The sequence below is a fragment of the Eumetopias jubatus genome, unplaced genomic scaffold (assembly GCF_037043125.1).
Source record: "Eumetopias jubatus isolate StellerSeaLion01/CBP00866 unplaced genomic scaffold, mEumJub1_p1.0 scaffold_7, whole genome shotgun sequence".
Taxonomy (NCBI): Eukaryota; Metazoa; Chordata; class Mammalia; order Carnivora; family Otariidae; genus Eumetopias; species Eumetopias jubatus.
The window spans coordinates 126,678,167-126,701,495 of record NW_028274813.1 but is presented as its reverse complement, the minus strand read 5'-3'; the positions used below and the strand labels follow the sequence as shown (position 1 = coordinate 126,701,495).

Here is a 23,329-nt window from a genome sequence, read left to right as displayed (position 1 = left end):
TGACTTCTGGTTATATCCTTACAGGACAGAGAGCAGACCTGGGAAGAAAGCACTCTCACTCATCTTGTTCAGGAGGGCTCCACATTCATGACTTGATCCCAAAGGCCCCACCTCCTCACACCATCACGCTGAGGATAAGGGTTTCAATATAAGAATTTGGAGGTGACACAACAGGGAGCATGGGAACGATGGAGGAGGTGTGGGGTAGTTGAAGCAGGACGGGGTGGGGGATTCTTTAAAGTGAAGCTCCTTGCAACTTACCCTGCTTTCTATCAAGGTTGGGGATTTTGCCAGAGCTGTCTTCTGATGGGAGTGGTGAATGAGAAGGCTGACCTCTGAGGGCAGATTTGAACTGGAGACATTAAGGGCTAGAGGTGGGGAGTCTGGTTAGGAGGAGATGATGTGGACTTCCCAGTTTGGAGAGAAAGATGATTCTTTCGACATCTGTTGTTTCCTGACTTGTTAATTTTAGCCATTCTGACTGGTGTGAGGTGGTATCTCATTGAGGTTTTGATTTGGATTTCCCTGATGCCGAGCGATGTTGAGCACTTTTTCATGTGTCTGTTGGCCATTTGGATGTCTTCTTTGCAGAAATGTCTGTTCATGTCTTCTGCCTATTGAGAAAGATGATTCTGCTCTTGGATGTTGCAAAGGGCCCAGAGAGGGACCCCTCCACCACACCCTTCCCCAGGGCTCGGTGCCACCTCTCTTCAGAGAGTTGAAAGAGAGGAGCTGCCTCTTTTGACTGGTGTCCTCGGAGCCATGAGCCCTTGATTTGGAGGTTTACTCTCCTGCACACTGGAATAAGCAATATTGGTATTCACAAAGGTTCTGCTCTAAGTTTTATTGTGCTGTGTCAGACTACCAAAGGAGGTTAGGTACTGAGAGCCCCAAGACATCTTTGGAGATGTCACAGGTGGAGGTAAGTATCAGGTTTTCTTCCATTCAGGACTGTCCCCTGACCAGTGAGTCACAGCAGTGTGCACACATCAAGAGTCATATTTGATGTGGGAAATTCGGGATTAGGGTTCGTAGCTGACAGCCAAGAAAGAATTCTTGAGACATCTTTGGTGCGAAAAGGTGATTTTATTGGTCGTCAGCAGCGCACCGAGACTGAGCTCGCGTTTCTTCCCGTGCGCGTTGTGGGCTTGCAGTTGAGATTTTTACGACGCTTGGATGCTACTCCTGACATGGAGAAGATTGAGGAACAGTTTGCTAATCTGAACATTGTTAAACGTTCCTCAGAAACTAAAGAGCCTGCTTACTTGCTTGGTATAGAATACATCAAAAGCTATACGAGCAGAAAAAGAAAACTTGGTTGCTGTTTTATGTTCTAATGGATCAATCAGAATATATGATAAAGAAAGGTTAAACATACTACGAGAATTTAGTGGATATCCTGGACTTCTTAACAGAGTTAAAATTGCAAATTCTTGTGACAGTGTATATTCCTCATATACCGATGGCACTGTAAAGTGTTGGGATGCTCGATTAGCCAGTGAAAAACCTGTCCAGCGTTCAAGGGTTACCCTTCCAGTAGTTTTATTAGTTTTGATATCAACTGTAATGATCATGTCATTTGTGCTGGTACAGAAAAAGTGGATGATGATGCATTGTTGGTATTTTGGGATGCAAGAATTAATTCTCAGGATTTGTCTACTACTAAAGACCCACTTGGAGCATATTCAGAGACTCATAGTGATGATGTCACTCAAGTGTGCTTCCATCCCAACAATCCTAACATGGTAGTCTCGGGTTCAACTGATGGCCTGGTAAATGTATTCGATATTAGTGTTGATAATGAAGAAGATGCACTGGTTACAACCTGTAACTCCGTTTCATCAGTAAGTTGTATTGGTTGGTCTGGGAAGGATTATAAACAGATTTCCTGCATGACACATGATGAAGGATTTTGTTGGTGGGATCTTAATCATCTGGATACTGATGAACCAATTACATGTTTGAACATCCAGGATGTCAGAGAAGTAGTTAATCTGAAAGAAGGTATTTTGGACTATTTAATTGGTGGCCTATATCATGAAAAAAATGGACAAATTGTTTGTTGTTGGAGGAACAAACACAGGAATTATTCACTTGATGAGCTGCTCTATATCAGGATTGATCCATGTGACCAGCCTTCGTGGAGGGCATGCTGCTACAGTCTGTTCTTTCTCTTGGAATATGCAGGATAATTCTTTGCTAACCGGAGAAGAAGATGCACAGTTGTTACTTTGGAAACCTGGAGCAATAGGGAAGACATTTACAAAGAAAGACAGCATGAAAATAGCATCCACTGTGTCCCAGCGAGTTTGAGTTCACAGTAATGATTCTTACAAGAGAAGGAAAAAGCAGTGATGTTATGTTGGGAGTTTACTTGAGAGGCTTTATAGTTACAAGTAGTTATTTTTTGTACTACCTGTGATAGATATGTTTAAAGCTCATATGTAAAAACAAGCCAGTTAGCAAACAATCCTGGAAAAATGTTGAAGATGGTTTAATTCCGGTCTTCATGTATTCTAAAATTATTTTTTTTAAAGCTGCCAGTTGAGTATATAATCAGTGAGTTGAAAGTAAAATTACATTCCTCATTTTTTTTTTTAAAAAGGTGATTTTATTAAAGCACGGGGACAGAACCCGTGGGCAGAATGAGCTGCACTGGGGTCATGAGGAGTGGCCCCTTATAGACTTTCAAGTTGGGAGGGGTTTAGGGAGAGTGTAAGTCTCCAAGGAATTTTGGAAACAAGGTTTCCAGGACCTTGAGAGGGCTAGCTATTTTTGGGAAAAGGTCATTTATTACCGTCTAATAAAACCTTAGTCATGAGACCCTTCAGATGTGTATCGGTGGGCCATACGCTTGGGGGATGATTGCCAACAATCTTGGAGGGTTTAGAGATAAAGGAAGTTTCCAAAGAAATTCTTATACGTTAAAGTAGACTTAAACAGGATTGGGGGTGGGGGCGGGAGTCAGACTAGAATTGCCTTTTGCCCTTAGCAAAGTATTAACATCGAGGCAGTTGAGTCCCTAGAGGAATGTCACTATGCCTGTTTCAAGGACTTGTCAGTGGGCTCTAGGCAGTAAGGAAATTCAATAATTTTTCTTCTGCTTTTGTTTCCCACATCAATATTTACTATTATAGCCAGGGACTCCTTCATAAAACTTACAGGGCTCCACCTTAGAAGCTAGTGTCCAATGTAACCATAATAACAGAATAAGCAATGGGTTATCTTATTTTAGAGATTAGACAAAGTCTTTTCAAATAGCATTTTGCTGGTAGAAAATTCTATCTTGGCTCAGGCCAGTGGTCCTTTTGGAAACTGACCGAATCAGGCTACCATCCAGCTTCACATCACATCCCTTTATTAGTACATTTTTCATGACTCCTTGCCATAGAACCTTTGTGTTTCGATGGCATTTTGTAATTTGTGGGTGAAATGGTGGTTTCTGGCATCATATTACAGCTGCAAGGTCTTTTGCTTAAATCCAGAGGAGTGGGACATTCATTACCTTGAAAAGTGTAAAGGAGGATTTGTACCACCCGGCTTCTGCATCTCTGAGCAAGCAATGTCATTCACTCTGCCTACAGTTTCCTCCTCTGTTCTGCATCAGGATGACTTCTATTTGTCCTTCAAAAATCCACCTTGGTGTTCCCTGGTCTACAAACCTTCCTGACCCTCCAGTGCTCCCCCGCTCCACTCCCGTGTTCCTCTAGAACCAAGCGCTCCTTTCTAATTTTGCATTGATTAATTGTCTAAGTGCCTCCCCAACTCATCTGTAAGCCCCTGAGGGTGGGTGGGACTCCATCTTGTCCTTTCATGAAGGATTTTCCTGACCAGATCCCCCCCTCTTTCCCCCCTACTCCTGCCTGGGTCAGATGCCTCTTCTCATCTTCCCTCAATTCTACTGACCCTGATCAGAACCATCTGTTTAAGTGTCTCCATCCAGACGCACCTCTCTTGTTCCTCTTTGTATCTGAGCAACTCGTGGGGTGTCCTAATGCTTGACACATTGAAGGTAGGTGACCAGCTCATCTTGTTTTGCTTGAGCCTTTCTAGGTTTTAAAATGGAAAGCCTCACAATGGCATCCCTGGATAGAAACCTAAAAAAAATCGAAAGCTTATACTCAAACAAATACATGTACACCTATGTTAGTAGGTGGCATTATTCACAACAGTCAAAAACTGGAAACAGCCCAAGTGTCCATCAACTGATGGATGGCTAAACAAAACGTGGTAGAGCCATTGGATGGACTACGATTCAACCATAAAAAGGAACAAAGTACTGATACATGCTATGGTGTGGATGAAACTCAAAAAAGTTATGCTAAGATCCAGGAGGCCATATATAAAATGTCACATTTTATATGATTACATTTATATGAAATTTCCAGAGCTGGCAAATCCAGAATCAGAACACAGGTGGGGGGCTGGGAGTAGGGGGGAGAATGGAGAGTTAACAGCTTAATGGGTACAGAGTTTCCTTTGGAGGTGGTGAGAATATTTTGTAACTGGATAGAGGTGGTGGTTGCACAACATTGTGACTATAGTAGAGGCCCCTGAAGTGTTCCCTTTAAAATGGTTAATTTTATGTTATGTGAATTTCATCTCAGAAAACAAACACACAAAAAGTCTTGCAAACTGGGATGGTTCTGTGCCTGCCTCTTGAAAAAGAAATTAAGAGAAGAAGGGAATGCTGCTTCCGTTATGAAGTCAAACCCAAATTTTCAAAGGTTTTAAAGTAGAATCTGCTGGCGGGGGTGGAAGGTCAGGCCACCTGGCTTCCCCTTTGGGGTACACTTCCTGACAGTCACTGTAACCCGCATCCTGGGTCCTGAGGGGCCTCGAGCCTCCTTTCACACGTGGCCCAGCATGGACAAAGGTCCTTCTGGTTTCCCACAGCCCCGCCTAGGAGCTTGGATCTTTAAAGATGGGCTTTAAAGGACAATGAAAGGGAAACATACTCCATGAGTAAGAGCGCTTTAGAGAGCACAGACTTCTGCTCTTGTTATAGTCACCTTCCTGGGGCAGGTTTGAAGACTCATGTTGGCTCCATGTTATCCCAGAGAAATAAGCATATGCCCCAGAAATTCCTAACACTTAATCCTATCATATCAGAATAAGTGCATTAGAAAGGTTTCCTTTTTCTTTTTTCAGACTGGATGTCCCCCACCTCTAGGAAGCAAGACCCTGATAAGACCCCCAAGGCATGTGTGTGGGGAGGTGGGTGGGGGCTAATGGCTCTTCTGACCTCTTTGAGACCCCCAGACTCCCTTGTGGAGATTTTTCTTTACAGGATTTTACTTTCCAGGTTGGTGGATTGACTGGGAATGGCAGGTGAGGACCTTGGAATGAGAACCGCGTGAGGGTGGCGGATTCTGGAGGGAAGCTGGTGTGCGGGGTCTGGAGCCCTGGGGAGCGGGAGGACTCCTGCCTACGTGGAGGACCGGCTGGGCTGCCCCCTCCTGCTAGGGTCGCAGGAATGGAGGCTTCTCTGCCCTCGAGGCTGAGTGAGTACCAGCCTCTGTCTGCCTCGTCAGACACCTGCCAGCCCAGCTGTGCACACCGGAGGGTGGGCCGTGTCTTTGTCAGTCGCAGCAGCTCCAACTTAGCCCCTGTGAGCAGAGGAGGGGAAGCCAACAGCGTGTGCCAAGGAGGACTTTGTAAAACATCCAGAAGTGGTGCCTGAAATACATGGGCTGGAAAAGATTTCGGCAAGAATTATGACTATGTGTCATAGATTTTGGTGGCCGAAGTAACAAGTCACCAAAAAGTTGGTGGCTTAAAACAACAGACTTTTATTCTCTCATGGGTCTGGAGGCCAGAAGTGCAAAAGCAAGATGTCGGCAGGGCCATGCTCTCTCTGAAGGGTCTAGGGGAGAATCCACTTCTGCGTCTTCAGCTTCTGGAGGCTCCTGGGACTCTGGTGTTCCCTGGATTGTGGATGGGTAATTCCAATCTCTTCCCCCTTTGTCACATGGACTTCTTCTCTGTGTGTCCTTTCTTTTTTTCTATTTTTTTTTTCTTTAAATGAGGACACCAGTCCTTGGATTAGGGCCCAACCTCATCCAGTATGACCTCATCTAAATTAATTATATCTGCAGACACTCTATTTTCAAACCAGGTCACATTCCAAGGTTCTGGGTGGGCATAAATTCTGGAGAGAGGCTACTCAACCCACTATCTCATGAAAGGAGATTTAGGCATAACAGAAGAATACTTTCTTGTACTAAAAAAGTGTAGCTTGCCAGCTAAGAAATTCAACAGATAAATGGAACAGGAAGATGCAGACCTGAATTAGTGGCCGGGAGACCAAGAGGAAGAAATCACTGGAATGGAGCAAAAAAATGCAGAGAAGGAATTCTCATGGGACAAGATAAGCAGCTCGAAGGTTGGATCCAGGAGACCGACGTCAGTTCCACAAAGCGAAAAAGGAACAAAAGGAGGTAAGTTAGAAATGAAGCAAATAACAGAAAAAGAAAACATTTCTTAAGTGGAAGCCAATTCTTTGAATCTTCAACTAGAGAGATTATGCCAAACTCCAGCTGACATTATGTGGAATTGAGACAGACTCATGCATAATCTGGGAAAATCCTGGTAAACTTCAAGGATAAAGAAAATCCCACCAGCTAACAGACATAAGCATTCAGGCCGAGGACTCTTTTCTCATACATTTTCAATTTCTCTATTGATTGGTTTGCTAAGCCATTTGTTGTTATTTAACTTTCTGTGTTTCCTGACATGTTTGCAAGTTCTTGATAGTCGGGATGATGTTTTATTCATATTTCTATCTGTCTTAACATCTGGCCATCCAAAAAATGGATGCATAAGACCAGGGAACTAAGACACCCTAAAATTCAATTTACGATAGTCCAAGAGGCACCTGGGAGGCTTTGCAGAAGCACCTGGGCTACGGATGTGGCTGGTACTCTCGTGCTTTTGCAATGGCCTTGGGAGTCTCAGCTTTGGTCCAGGAAGTCCTGAGGCTGGTGAGAATCTTAGGGTTGGGATGATGATGGAAGGGAAGAAAGTCCTATAGAGCAGAGCGGGGCCAGGCAAACCGACCTGCCATCCCCCAGTCTCCTCAAGACTGACTCGGGGGTGAGCATCACTGTGAGACAACTATGTCAGCCTTGGGCTTCACTCCCAACATCAAGGCCTGAGAGATGGGGTCCAGCCTCCTAGGAAGAGAGATTTTCAGGGGCTAGGCAGGAATGGTCAGCTTTCTAGACTCCGAGGTATGACCCAGCTCCTGGTGTATGTAGGAGCCAGTCAGGAAATGGGCACAAGCCCAGCACAAGGATGGGGTAAAAAGGATAGAAAGGCAGGGATGGGAGAGACCATAGTTTGGTTGGCAAAGTAGGTGCTGAAGTTCACGCCAGTTTGGGTCAGGGCTTTGGGAGTCAGGCAGGCCTGCGTTTGACCCCTAGTTGCTCTACCCACCGGCTGTGCAATATTGGACAAGTGCTGACATTCTCCAAGAATTGTCATGAGGATAAAAAGACTCTTGAATAAATAAAATATAAAAATAAATCAAAGTGTTGGTGCAGTTACAGGTACATAGCAAGGACTCAGGATGCGGTATTGGTTCATTATGAGTGTTTGTTTCTCTGTTTTTTTTTTAAGAGAAGATTTTATTTATTTGAGAGAAAGAGAGAGTGAGCGAGGGCAGGAGCAGAGCGGGAGGGAGAGAGAGAGGAAAGAAACTCAAGCAGACTCTGTGCTGAGCATGGAGCCCAATGAGGGGCTTGATCTCGTGACCGTGGGATCACGACCTGAGCTGGAACCAGCTAAGCCACCCAGGCGCCCCTCTTTCTCTCTCTCTTTTTTAAATGGTTACAACGCCTTTTCTAGATCTCATATCTGGTGGGCTGGGAAGGCTTGTGTATTCTCTGTCCAGGCTGGGCTGACTCAGGACGTCTGAGGTTTGGTGATTTCTGTTGTGTGGGGTGTTGGCAGAGTTTGACAACCGCGCACTGCTCTGAAGACACCCTTGTTGAGCCTCATCTCGGAGCAGATAGAAAAGCTGGAATCCCCACTCTCTTTTTTTTTTTTTTTTTTTTTGGCTCTTTATTTTGAAATCATGACACTGGTCACCATCGTCTCCTAGGTTTGTTCCCTTTGAAGGGCTTTGCAAATCATTCTTTCATCATCTCTCCTTTTAAAGAAAATAAACTCCAAGCTCGCAAGGGATGTGTCAATGTGCATGTCTTTCCCCCAAGCGAACATGAAGTGATACCTGCCGTCCTCCCTCTCTGCCTCCTTCCCTCCTTTCTCTCCCCTTTCCTGCTTTCCTCACTCCCTCCCTTCTTTCCTTCCTTCTCTTAATTCCATGTATTCATTTAATAAATAGTGAATTTTTGCCCGGTGAAGTACACTGAAATCAGTGTTGTGTGAGACCCTGAAATGAGTAAGATGTGATCTTTACACTCAAGGTAGTCACTGATTGCTAGGGGAAGATTAAACACATGCAGACAGAGAGAAAGTGACGATTGATGATGATGATAGATGGATAGATGGGTAGGTGGAAAGGCTATGAGATGTACGAGACGTTGCTAAGAGACGCTGGAGGCAGGAGCACTCCCTTCCCCCTAAGTAGAATCCAGGAGCTGTAACTATAATGTCACACCTGCCATATGCGTGTTGGCCTAGGGATTGGGTTCTTGCTCTTGCATACTGTACACTATCCTTTTATTTATCAGAGAGCCCAACGAGGTAGGTCCTAAATGTAAGGCTTTGTGAGATTAAAGACTTGCCCAAGGACACATCACTTGCAAGAAGCTGAGGTGGGATTCTCACCCGGGGTCATGTCACTTCTCTCCTGAAAACCCTCTAATGGTGTTGCTTCACACTCCAAGTAGAAGTGAAATTCTTCTCCCTGGCCTGCAAGTTTCTACCTGGCCAGGCCCCTCTCAAACCTCATGTGCTCCAGACACCCCCATGTTCCTGACGTTTCTCAGACCCCCGAGCTCGTCTGTGCCCTAAGCCTTTTTGCTCCTTGGGTTCCCTCTCCTTGAAATGTTTTTCCTCCTTGTAGGTCTCAGCTGAAAGGCCCCTTTCAGAGAGGACTTTGCAGACCACTTGAGCTTCCTTGTTACACTCTTTTGTCTAGACCATATTTTATTTTCTTCCCAGCCTGCATCGTCTCTGGATATTTTACACCAGACATAGGATAGTCCCAGCTCACGGGACTCTCAATGAAGAGATGTCAGTTGGGGGAAAAAATAAGTATCAGGTCCTAGAATTGGACGTGGAGGGCATTTAAGAATGGACAGAGACAGAGAGACAGAGACAGGGAGAGACAGAGACAGAGAAAGAGAATTCACAGGGGGCATCCAATCTGACTGGAGTAAAAGATGGATATGCTGGTGGCAGAGCTTGAAAGGCACTTTTGGAATAAGGGGCCACCTCTACTTCTCGGTGAGCCTGAGCCTCAGATGTCAGGTTAAAGAGTTTACACTTGATTTGCTAAAGTGCAGTTTTGGCAGGGGAATTAAGCCTGTGAGAATGAGCTTTATATCATTTTGGCATGGGGGTAATTCCTACCAGTGTTTTAAAAATATCTTATGAATCTTGAACGGAAGGTCCGTTTTGCTTTTTTAGACATTTTCATGGGTCATGCACAATTCCTTTCTCTTGATGGAAGAGCCAGGGCAAAGGGAAGTCCAGGCATGTGTGGTCCCACAGGACAGACCACATGTGATGGGACGATATGCTGCTCGTCTATGGTGCCCTGGCTAGAATTCAAGTAGGGAAAGCCGTCCTTCAGAGAGCGCACCCAAGTTTGACCTGACCGTCCAAATCAGGGAGGGGAAGAGACCAGATTACTCCCGGGGGTCATGGCACAACAGGGAAATTATTTTGACTCTGGGGCACCTGCTAGTTGTGCTAAAGAAGGCACCACAATTCCTGGGGAGGGGAGAGGGGCTTTCCTAGGAGCACAGCTCACACTACCTCTAGAAAGAGTCTTTTTCTCTCACTCTGATGTGCCTACAATTCCTCCAGGCTGTGGCAGAAAGATGGCTGCCCTGGCCTTGGCATTATTTCCCTTAAACCAGCATTTCTCCGACATTTCCGTCAAGGGTGCCACCCCCTTGGAAGAACCCGACACAGTTCACCCCAAGCATGAAATTTCTGTGAATATTTTTATGTTTTTTATTTTTTTAATTTTTGTTTTATTTGAAAACCATATGAATTTTGCATTTTATATTCATGTCTAATATCGAATAATGCTTTAAATTATTATCAGGTAAAAAATATATAATTTTCTTTTTTTCCTAACTAAATCATTGAATAAAATGGATTTTCCCAGAAAATAGGCTCTGCGTACACGAAGCTTTGTATGAGTCCGTGTTCCATGGAAAGAGGTGAGGTGGGCAGCAAGAACCACTCTAAGCAGCTGTTGGCTCCGGAGGTCCACAGAGCTGGGGGATTTCATGTTACCAAGACTTGGCCATTGTGTCCACTAACCGACCGGAACTCTTCCCCGATGGAGACGGCTCATTTCCTGGGAGCTGAGAGGCGTGAAATGGCAGTGGGAGAAACTGTGGACTAGGTTGACTCTCGTCAGCGTCTTTGTTTATGAGCCTAGTTGGGGCTGGCAGATGCCTTGCATTAGCATTATTTAGACATTAAAAGATTCTAATTGGAGACTAACATGTGTCCTCATCACAGTTGACCTTATTCATGGAGTGGCTGACATCTGAATGTCAAATTTGCATCAGTGAATTCTCTCCTCTAATAACCACTTTAATATGTAAATAACTGATTTGCAGCAGGGAAGAATGTACGTGATATTCTGATGATTGCTTGAAAGACGCAGCTTCCTTCCGTACACAGAGACGGAAGGACTGGTAGGTTCCTCCCTGCAATTGTGAGCCATTGGCCAAAGGACTGAGCTGGAAAGAAATGCATTGTACCTCAAATCAGCAGATATGCAGAGAGTTCCCACTTTGTGGACATATTTGGCGAAGCGCTGAGGGAGACCAAGGTGAGGAAGACAGGTTCTTCCCCCAGAACACTTGAAGCTTTTACAAGGTGGGATTAGAAAGGTGCACAAATCAGTACCTTTCACAATGTCATAGGAGAAATTATAAGGGGAAACACAAGCAACACTACTTTGCCACTCTCTCTTTCAGGGTCTGGGTGGCAGGCATCTGAAAAGGTGTTATATTAATTAGGGATGTGATTAGCTCCCAAACCCAGTAAGCCCTATGACTCTGAATTAAATAGACAAGCTGGAGTTGACTCATGTCATGAGAAGTTTGGGGAGGTAGTTCAGGGCAGGCGCAGTGACTCAGCAGGGCCTCAGGCTCTTTCTAGCTTTTCCACTTCATCAGCCCTAGTGTGGAGGTCTTGGTATTATGCTGGTTGCCTCATGGTTACAAAATGGCTGCTTCATCTCCTAGGCCTCAGGTCCACATCCTAGGCAGCGAGAAGGAAGTGGGAGGGGCAAGGGGGAAAAAGAGCTTCTCCTGAAGAAGCTTTTCTTCTTCTTCTTTTTAAAAAAATCCTGGAAGGAAAGCCTTTCTCAGCACACTTAGGACTATATCCAAACTGGCCAGCTGAGGTTGGAAGGCACCCAAGGAGGAGAGGATCGTAGATGACGGTTGGGACACACAGTGGTGTCCACCACGCTATGTTGGAGAAGACAATGATGCTTTGGTACAGGTAGAGATTTTGACTGATGTGTATGTGTGTGTAGGGGGAGGGATTAGCGTGAGGGAGGATAGAACAATGTGAGGGATAATTAATAAAGAAGCAAGGAGAGGGCGCCTGGGTGGCTCAGTTGGTTAAGCGACTGCCTTCGGCTCAGGTCATGATCCTGGAGTCCCGGGATCGAGTCCCGCGTCGGGCTCCCTGCTCAGCAGGGAGTCTGCTTCTCCCTCTGACCCTCTTCCCTCTCGTGCTCTCTATCTCTCATTCTCTCTCTCTCAGATGAATAAATAAAATCTTTAAAAAAAAAAAAAAAAGAAGCAGGGAGAGACACTGGAGCAGGAGCCTGTGACTTTGCAGTGTCTTTGAGGAAGAAGAGGAAGAAGGATTGTTCTCCACTGTGTGTTGGTGGTGGGGAGAGGAGATGTGTGAAGACAGGCTGTGGAGCTGGGTCAGAGCGCCCTGATGCAGCCTGAACTGACCCCACCACGGGCAGGGCTGGAGATCTAGAATCCCTTCGTTTGGAGAGATGGGGATTGTCGAGCCTTTGTGCACGGGAGCTGGGTTCCCACAGAACTGTCACACTGAGTAGAGGGATAAAGTTCTCACTGATTTCCAGCTTGTTCATCTACATTACTAACGAAGTGGGGCAGAGCTGAACAAGCAGTGTTATTGATCAGGGCAAGCTGTCTGCTAGCGTGTTCAGTTAATTGTTTGGCAATTCTTCCCGAGTGCCTGCTATATGCCTGCCACTGGGCTTTGTGCGAAATTAGTACCACTGAGGCAGGTCTCTGCCTGCCAAGGGCTGTCATTCTGAAAGGGAAGACAGGATAGAATTAGTGAGCACTCTGGGCAGCACAGGATGATATCCCCAAATGGGTGTTTCAGGATGGTAGAATGTCGATGGAAAGTGGGGAGAAGGGGAGCATTCTGGGGCAGCGAAGGAGGTGATGCAGGGCAGGGTCATCACCCACGTAGGAGAGGGAGAGGGATTGATTGGTCCAGCCCAGTGTCGGGGAGGGATGGGCGAGAACCTTCTCAAGCTCACGAGTATCAGTAAAATGAAAGCAATAAGACGGACCTGGGAGAAGCGTGGCATGGTCCATTGCAGCAGTGTTTTATAATAAGGGCTGGTGTTCTGGGGTCAAAGAGGTAAAGGTTTAATCCCGATAAGTATGTGACTTGCCTAATTTCTCTGAGCCTTTGCGTCCTCATTTATAAAATGGGGCTATCAAGAGCATGTTTATACACCGCAATCATTTCATGGGTCAGGGTTCTGAAGGTTTTTGGAAATCACAGAAACATACTCTGGGGGTTAAGCCTAAGAGGAGATTGGTAAAGAATGTTCAGTAGTGTCTGGCTTTCTCAGGGGGACCAGAGAGCCAAGGTTGGGAGGCATGCAGGCTGCAGTGGGGCCTGCCTTTCTCTGTAGGCCTGCTCCAGGACAGACACCCCTATGACTGTCGCTGGGCTGAGCCCTGCTGCTCACCCTGCCAGGCTGGCCCCGGACACCATCACCTGCATCCCTGCCCCTGGATAGGGATGTCTCTGACATGCTTGTGATCTAGTTGCCCTGAAGGCTGGGAAGGTGAGTTCCAGTGCTCCAGCTTGGGGAGGAGAATTCTCAGAAGATGGGGAAGTCCCTGAACATAGAAAGGAAATGTGTTCAAAAGTGTTGGGCAACAGAAGCATGACCTCGTACCCTCCAAGGCAGCCCATCAGGGTTCCGTGAGGACGAAATGATTCAGTGCAAGTCAAGCACTTAGCATGGTGCCCCTGCAGTAAGCAAGCAGTAAATGCTAGCTGCTAGCATTATTGGTTATTGATTATTACTAGCAGGTGTGGAGATGCCAAGGAGAAGCATGCAGGACATGTGGCTTTAAGAGCAGAGGCCGGGGCCCCGGGGTGGCTTAGTCAGCGGTTAAGCATCTGCCTTCTGCTCAGGTCATGATCCCGGAGTCCGGGGATCGAGCCCCGCATTGTGCTCCCTGCTCGGCGGGAAGCCTGCTTCTCCCTCTCCCACTCCCCCTGCTTGTGTTCCCTCTCTCACTGTGTCTCTCTCTCTAATAAATAAATAAAATCTTAATAATAATAATAATAAACTTATTAAAAAAAAAGAAAGTTGACTCAACAGCATGTGGAAATTGAACTTGTCTCAGGAGCACCCCCCCGCCTTCAGTAATTTTAATTTATTGAATTATAGTGAGAAGTGTGCCCACCCTGTTTGTCTTTCCCCTGATGGGCCATTCATCACACAGACCTGTCCCTTTGGGAAAGATCCATGTGAAGGTGTCTGAATCAGAAGTTTGTGTGCTGAACATGAACTCAGAGCCTGCAATTGAGGCATGGCCCATTCAGGCAGGCAGCGGGGATTCAGGGGCCCACTGAGCCTGGACCTGTTTCGTACCTGACCAACAAAACCCCTGGACTGGTGGTGTACTGGTAAGTGATTCAGAAAGGAAGACCCTGATTTGGGACATTTGTCCATTTCTCTAGTGTAAATACTGCCTCCACAGCTAATTTCAAGCTATGAACTTGAAGTGATGTCATTGAACGCAGTTCAATGGGTAAAGTTCAATGGGTAAAGCCCTGGGTATGCTCTTGTGAGCCAGCAGAAGCTTCTAGCACATGGCTCCTCTGGACAGAACTGGGGTCACCTCTGTGGAGCGTGGCTTCCTGAAATTTCACTTTCTCTTCTTTTTAAATTACACTTTTCTCCCCCTCTAGTTGCAAAAGGCCTTTTGTAAGACCTTGGAATAAAGAGAGATGAAAAAGAAAAGAAAACAAAAGAAAACTCGACAGAGTAAACCACAACTTACCGTTTAAATTTTTTCGTTTATAGTATTCTTTTCTCCTTTGACTCGCATCATATAGAATTGATGATATTCAACTGTTTTGACCTATAAAAAAAGGAAATTTTATATATGATTCAACATAATGCATTTCACAATGTATATAAAGTCTTATGGCCTACTCTGCATATACTGTTAGATCATAAACATTTCTCCATGTCATTAAATTTTCTTTGAAGGATGGTTTTTAATGGTTGTCTTCTAGTAAATTGGATGTGTGGCCATAATTTATTTAACCATTTATATCATTGGAGGATATTTGCATTTTTTTTCTCCTCTCTTTTTCTTTCCCTTTCCTTCACCTCTTTTTTTGCTATTATAAATAATGCTGATATAAACATTCTTATAACATGAATTTTTGTGCTTATCTCTAATTATATCCTTAGGATACAAACTTAGAAGGGAATTATTTAGAAGAAAGTCAAGACAAAATTCTTGGATACAATTATAAAATCTGGATACATTAATGCCCAAACGCTTTCCCCCCAAAATAGTAAATTATCATCTAAGTAGCCACATGTGAAAGTGCAGTTTCCACCACAAAATCATCGCCAATGAATATTGCCTTTTATTTTATTTTTGTCTTTCCCAAGAGCCTTGGAGAAACATGGTAGCTAGAGGAAGTTTATTTCACAAAGTGAAGATTTGAGAGGAGAGAGAAGAAATGGAGATTTTCATCTGAACCTCTGTTCTGACCATCTGCCTTCAGCTTCCACGCTTATTTCAAAAAGATGGGACAGAAGCCAAGTCATAGACCCGTGGCCTAAAGCCATTTAGCGCCAACCCTCCACCCACCCCCCTCTCTTTACCCACCCATCTTCCACGACCTTTTCTGCCAGTAGTGTGTCAATGGGTGGCTCTAACAGGTGAGTAAGCCTGTGGCCAGATGGCTGCTCATTTTTTATTTTTGTCATGATTGAGCTGAATTACTATCATTTGGTGTAGGTGACTCAGCTACGCAATCATAACACATTGTCAGAAGCAGAAAGAACTGGTGTGGGTGGCTTGTCAGGCCTTGGGCACAGGGCCCTGTCATGTTGCTGCAGCTTGCTTGTTTCCGTTTATTTCCAACTTCAATCCATGACTTCTAGCATTGCCAGACGTGGCCTTTCACTCCCCCCTACCCCCACCGCCATGTGTCAGTGTGGGGTATGGGCAGGGACGGGGGGAAAGGCACGTGGGACAAGAATGTCATTACCTTGGCTTGGCGGGGAGAGAGTGAGAATATGGCTGGAGGGTGGAGGGAGGCATGAGTGGGGAGATACTAATTCTTCTCGTTCGGTACCACTGGTCAAAGCTGGGGAGTCCGAGTGAACACTTTGGGAGCATGGCGTTGTGTTTGTCCCACCACCAGTGAGGAATACCAACAGCTGATTGTGCATTCAAGCCCCAGAGGGGCAAGACTGTGAGCTGTTAGGGAAGAAAGGGATCGTCCAAACCAGATTTCCCAGCCGCTGAGTGGTCCATGTGAGGTAGGAAAGATGACGTTAGGGTTCGAAGCCGACGGCCAAAAAAGAATTCTTAAGACATCTTTGGTGCAAAATGGTGGTTTTATTAAAGCATGGGGACAGAACCCGTGGGCAGAAAGAGCTACACTGAGGTCATGAGGAGTGGCCCCTTATATAGTTTCAAGTTGGGAGGGGGTTAGGGATAGTGTTAAGTCTCTAAGGAATTTTGGAAGCAAGGTTTCCAGGACCTTGAGGGGACTAACTATTGTTGGGAAAATGTCATTTATTACTGTCTAATAAAAGCTCAGTCATGAGATCCTTCAGATGTATATTGGTAGGCCATATGCTTGGGGGATGATTGCCAACACTTTATCTCTAAAGGAAATTTCTAAAGGAATTTTTATATGTCAAAGTAAACTTACAGGATCCAGGAGGGGTGGGGGTCAGGCTAGGATTGCCTTTTGCCCTTAGCAAAGTGTCAACATCCAGGCAGCTGAGTCCCTAGAGGAAGGTCACTCTGCCTGTTTCAAGGACTTGTCAACAGGCTGTAGGTAGTAAGGAAATTTAATAATTTTTCTTCTGCTTTTGTTTCCCACATCACATGGACCCACGAGAGGATTTTTTCCTTTTTTTGCCATGTCCACCCTAGCTTGTGTCTTCAGTTCTCTGGTCTCTGATTGCCAACAGTGGGTGCTTACGACTCCTTGTCATAATCCTGGCTAGACCTTGCTGGGGAAGAGACTTTTGCCATGTGCAGTGGCTGGCTGAGTCAGTCACATCGGGTGACACGAGAGGTGCTGGCCGGGTAGGTTAGCTGGTGTCTCCATACACTGAGCATGATAGTCACCTTATATGGCTTCTGTGAGGGTTAAAACATCATGCTTCTTTAAAGCCTTTTGGAAATAAGACGTTTTTTTTTGTTTATTTTTTTGTTGTGAAGATAACATAAAATTTACCAGCTTAATCATTTTTGAGCGTGCAGTTCTGTGGCATTAAGCACATTCACCTTGTTGTGCAACCATCCCTACTGTCCGTCTCCAGAACTTTCTCATCTTCCCAAACTGAAACTCTGTCCCCATTAAACACTGATGCTCTATTCCCCACTGCTACCCTACCCCCTGGTAAACACTGTTTTTTTTTTTTACCTTCTATCTCTATGAATTTGATCATTCGAGGTAGTTCATATAAATGGAATCATATGCTTGTCCTTTTGTGCCTGGCTTCTTTTATTTAGCGGGATGTTTTCAAGGTCATCCATGTTGTAGCAGATATTGGAATTTCTCTCCTTTTGAAGGGTTGAATAATATTCCCCTCTATGTATATACCACATTCTGTTGATCTATTCACCCATCCATGAACATATGGATTGTTTCCATCTTTTTTAAAAGATTTTATTATTTATTTATTTATTTTTCAGAGGGAATGAGAGAGAGAGCACAAGCAGGGGGAGTGGCAAGCAGAGGAGAAGCAGGCTCCCTGCCGAGCAAGGAGCCCGAGGTGGGGCTTAATCCAGGACCCTGGGGTCATGACCTGAGCCAAAGGCAGACGCTTAACTGACTGAGATACCCAGGTGTTCCTGAATTGTTTCCATCTTTTATTTTTTATTTTTCTTTTTTTTAAGATTTTATTTATTTATTTGACAGAGAGAGAGACAGCAAGAGAGGGAACACAAGCAGGGGGAGTGGGAGAAGGAGAAGCAGGCTTCCCATGGAACAGGGAATCCGATGCGGGGCTCGATCCCAGGACGCTGGGATCATGACCTGAGCCGAAGGCAAACACTTAATGACTGAGCCACCCAGCCACCCGTTTCCATCTTTTAACTGTTGTGAATAATGCTGCTATGAACATGTGTGTTCTATTTGAGTGTGTATGTGTGTATACACAGATATATATGTGTATCTATTTGAGTCTCTGCTTTCAACTCTGTTGGGTATACACGAAGTCTAGTTGCTGAATCATATGGCAATTACATGTTTATAAATATGTGTGTTTTAAAGATGAGATTGTAGGGCAGTGTCTTTGTTTAAGATGCTATATCAAAAATACCATAGATGGGGTGGCTTACAAACAACAGAAATTCATTTTTCACGGTTGTGGAAACTGGGAAGCCCAAGATCAAGTCACCAGCAGATTCAGTGTCTGGCAAGAGCCCGTTTCCTGGTTTATAGATGGTTGTTTTCTTGCTGTGTGCTCACATGGTGGAAAGGGCAAGGAGGCTTTCTGGGGTCTCTTTTGTAAAAACACTAATACCATTGTGAAGACCCATCCCATTAAGGGCTCCCCTTGACCTAATCACCTCCCAAGACCTGATCTCCAAATACTGTTACATTGGGGATTAGATTTTAATGTATGAATTGGGGGGGCACAAATATTCAGTCCATAGCAGGGATTGAAACTATTCTGTATGATACCATAATGGTGGATACATGACGTTAAACCTTTGTCCAAACCCACAGAATGTACAACACAAAGAATGAGCTCTAATGTAAACTGTGGACTTTACTAATAATGTCTATTGGGTGAGGTCAAGAAGACGTCACTGCTCATTGACCCATGAGTTGGACCTGGGCAATTGGAGGCTCCTCACCCTCTCCCTGTCCTTGGAATGTGCATTTTGCTTGCCTCCCCGCCTCCCAGAAGCTGCCTCAAGAATGTAGCCTTGAGAGGATGTGGTGTTGAGATTACCTGGATGGTATATGTGACTGAACACAGTTAAGGTCTTTCTAGAAACTTTTAAGATTTGGTGGTCAGGTGCAGAGATGCAGTCTTAATGTCACCCAAGACAAGCCTTGTATGCAAGTCCCCTTGCTCGTTAAAACTTCCATCTTCCAATTTGGAGTGGCTGCTTATTCTTCAGTCTCTCCCTGATTTCCAAGTATGGGGACCTGTTTCAGATGTCACCTGGAAACTCCCTAGTTGCTTGCAAACCAACAATATTTTAATATTGGCTCATTAACTGTGACAATTGTGACAAACCAAAGCAAGATGTTGACATTAGGGGAGACTGTGGAGGGGGTAGGTGGGAGCTGCGGTATATGGGAATTCTTTGTACTTTGGGCTCAACTTTTCTGTAAGTGTAAAACTGCTGTAAAAATAAAGTTCACTAATGAGAGAAAGAGCACATGCAATAGTGAGCACATCATGAAACACTTCATGGAACACTCATGGAACACTGAGTAGGTCCCACATAAATGCTTGCTCCTCTTCCTTCACTTTCTCTGGCAATCAGCCAGCCTTGTCTGGCCATTACACATCATGGGCATCGTCCTCTTCTAGGAGCCTGGGAAGGCACACCAGGGGCAGGATGGTGCTCTTGCTCACCAGCTTGTTCCCTTGGGGTCCACTCTCTGCTACCCAATGCCTTGTCTTTGTCCATCGCTCCTAGTATCTGAACTTTCTCCTTATTTCTGGAGACATCTGTGAACTCTCTCACCCTTGCTCATGTCACACAGAAGAGGAGTTTGCTCATGAGGGAGAAGGACATGGAGCTCTGGAGAAATCTAGTGACCCCATCAGGGTCCCAGAGTGTGGCCAGAGTACACGCATGACCAGCTGCCGCCTCCAGGGCACCTGGTGGGTGCCCTGTTTTGCAGCATTTTCCAGAGAGCAACATTGTCAGTGAAAGAGGTCACTGTGGAACCTTCTAGGTCTCCTGCTTTTCCTCAGGAAGAAATAAAAATGACTTATTATGCTTTCTAAGTCTCCACTGGGGCTTCCAGCCACACAGTGCCAGTTTCTCTGCTCCAAGACAGAGAAACTCTGTACAAAATAAAAAAAGAAGAAGAAAAGAAAGAGAAGGGAAACCCCCAGGTCTCACAAAGTGAAAGGTGGTTGGAGTCAGAATGGTAGAGATTTTACTGCTGATGGCTGACTGGAATTTTTGACTGGATAGAGGTTTTGTGTCTTCAAGACTGAGACTCTATTGTCTATTCAGTGATAACAGATCCAGCTGAGGGCAAGTGAAACCAGGAAGGGAATAGCTAGAAGCCACCTACCCTTCATAAAGCCCAGAGGCTCAAAGAGACCATGAGTCCTGGGGACTAGGGAAGCTCTTCTCACCTGAGTAAAGGTTCTTGAATGAAAATCTACATCCAATCCAAACTGGGTGTGGGGTCCAAGTTCACTGAAAGGCAAGGGATTCATATAAAAGTGGTCCAGAACTGTTGAAGGTCCAGGAGCCTAACAAAGCAAACCCAAGCTACTCTGTAATGATGTTTTACAACCCAGAGTACATCAAAATCCTATAGGGTATACAATACTTGCTGAGGATGAGCTAAAGCAACCATAATAATAATTAAAAAAATAAGCAAACTAACCACCAAGAGAAATAGTCTGCTGAAACAACAAACAAAAATTAGTACCTCAAGACATAAAAATGATAGAATAAGCTGAAAAAAACCCCAACCCTGTAAAATAAATATATAAGTATGTTTGAAACAATAAGCAAGAAAAAATAAGGAGTAACAGGGAGAAGAGAATCATAGTAAAATAACAAGACTATCTATCTATTTTCCTCACAGATTGAACACTTTGAGACAAAGGATCATCTTATTTCATTCACTTGGTGCCCCCAGAGCCCAGGATCCAGTACGACTCAATGGACGTTAGCTGAAGAAATGACTATCTCCTCATCTCCGCCTTCGGAGGAGAGAGGCTGAATACAGCTGATAGGTGTGTACAGCCTGCCCCTTTCTATTCTCTGTGTGCCAAGGTAGGACTGGCAAGTGGTCTGAGGGAATAATTCCAGGGTGTCCTGTCTGGAGGACACCTTCCTTTTCCTTCAATGGTATAAGGGTATTAACCACAGAATCCAGCATATGCCCATTTCATAAACTGGCACAAGGGTGAAAGAAACAAAGTAAAAGTAACTTTCTGTTCAGAATGACCATCGGTACCAGAAAGTCCAATTTTTCCCCTCAAAAGCCTATGACAGAGAACCCTTTAGGACTCCACGCCATATGCCCACAGAGCTCCCCATGGTCCAGCAAATCCTGTGGGCAGCCTGGTGAGGTGGGTAGACCTTGGACTTGTACCAGAAGCCTTGGGTTCAAGTTATGCCCCAAGCATCTTTAGCCTAGTTTTTGTGTGAATCTTTCAACTTTTCTGAGCTTCAGCTTATATCATTGAATGGGGTGGATAAGACATGGCCACTTGACCTCTCAGGACTGCTGGGAAGCTGAAATAACAGAGTGAGAACACTTTATAAAAGTTGAAGGGCAATATAAAATGAGGAAGGCTGATCCCTGACGTAGAGGAAAATGCTTCATGCGGTAGCATACAGTATGTGACAGTGTTAGGTTGGAGGTGAGGGTGCTGTAGTTTGTAGGGATAGATCCCTGGAGGAGGTAACATACAGTAAGATTAGATGGAAGACTAGAAGTGGCCTAGAAAATGGGGAGGGGGGAGAAAAAAGCCATTGCTGGCAGAGTGAAGAGCACACACAAAGATCTAGAGAAAAAAGCTCATGGCACTTTGGAAAGAAGACCAGTGGGGTTGGATCATGTTCTGTTCACCCTGGCTGCCTCCCCAAAGTCTGTGCCATGGAACTTTCTAGGTTTTGTCCCTCTAAGCCGTTGATCAATGACAGTGCCTCCCTTACACCCCCCCCTCCACAGTCTGCTCTGTACCCTGCGCCCCTGCCCACTCAACCTTTTTGGTACTAAGCTGTCCTTGACCTCACATCAACCCTTGCTCTATCATCTTCTGTTAAATTCAGATATCCCCAGTGCCGGGGGCTATGTCTCTCTCCTTTCAACACTCTCTCCTTTTTCCCAGGTGCCCCCAAACCTTCTATACCTAGCTCTTTTTATGATCCTCTTCCCCATTCATTTTCTTTTTCTCAGCTACCAGTTTATTTTAAATAAGAGGTGAGCTGATATTAAACAAGGTTAATTTCACAACCAATCAGCACAACACACTCGACAAGTATCTGTGAAAACAAGCATCTCAGGAAGGTTAAATCAGGCTCAGAAAAGGACTTTCTAATGTCAGGCTTGGAAGCATTGAATCTGGAAGGAGACAGATAGTGGAATCAAACCAACACAAGAACCAGGTCCTAATTGAGTCAGCCATTCAACATGTTTTCTTACTCATCAGGCATAGTGTTGGAGATAGAGGGACACACTGAAATGTCTAAGATATGGTCCTTGCCGGAAGGATGTTCTAATTTATTTTAGAGAGATAAGAGAAAATTAGAAAGAAAATAGAAAGAGCAAACAGCCAACATTTTAGACAGTTTATTAACTTCCCTTTCACACACTTGACTCCGAGCTAAAGAGAGATTATTTTCTTCAAACTTGCTGTTGAGTTTTTTTTTTTTTTTCAGGAGATGGAGTTGGTGAGTATGTCGTGGGCTGTGTTGAGAGTGTGGAGTCAACAGATGACATTGTATATGGTGCTCAGAAAGTCTGGACAAAGAGGGGCACTGGGTTTGCTGTGACTGCAGGATCTGGCTTCTTTGGAGTTTGACAGGTAGATTCTTACCATCATCTGTGGGGAGATACTTACAGTGATGGAAACTTGGAACTTCAAGAGCCTATGAAACTGTCTGGTATATCCTCCCAGCAGTTCCTTCAGGGAAATGAAACCAGAGTTTAATCAAGGTTCTCATTGGACAAAGTTACTCCACCTTTTTTTCTAGACTTAAATGTATCCGTTCCTCATCTGGTTATACCCTGAGAATTTACAGAATGCAATGTTCTTCCCTGCCCGTATCATCTCACTACTTTATGTGTTTTTTATTCGAGCCCGTATTTCATCTGAAAATGTCAAAACATTGCCCACACATGGCCAGCACCCCGCCAAGAAGATAGAGTCACTTGATAAGGCCTGCCAAATGGGGTTCAGTGCTTATCTGATCGTGAATCAGGAACGCTTTTTGGACAGATGGTGTAATCATATCTGAGAATAATGACCTTTCAAGAGCGATGCTAATTGGATCACATGGCATGAGAGTTTCACATCTGTTACAAAAGCACTCATACATGACAGAGACTAAGTTTCCTTAAACTTTGGTTTGTTTCTATTTCCAGAAGTGAGTACTTCCTCGTGTTCAGTAAATACTTGCTGCATGCTAACTGCATCGATTTGCTCTCTCCCTCCTTCACTCATTCATTCATCCGTCCTTCTGGCCCAAATCTTCTCACTTCCTCCTACTCAACAGACACTGTTCAACATGTTTTCATTCCGTGAAGCTTTCTTTCCAGTTAGGGGAAGGTGAGTAACAACCAAGTAGAGCAATAAATAAATAATATGAATGCACTAACGAGAAACACTATGAGCATGACCAATAGGGGAATCATGAGTGTGTGTGTGTGTGTGTGCACGTGTGCATGTGCAGGAGGTGGACATGGGAAAGCTGATGGGGACTAGGCAGTGAGT

At 44.8% G+C, this 23,329-nt stretch overlaps 1 pseudogene; it reads left to right on the top strand.

The window, feature by feature from the left end:
• The first annotated feature begins 1,155 nt into the window (after positions 1 to 1,155).
• LOC114223298 (WD repeat-containing protein 89-like) lies at positions 1,156 to 2,355 on the top strand (annotated as a pseudogene).
• The last annotated feature ends 20,974 nt before the right edge of the window (positions 2,356 to 23,329 follow it).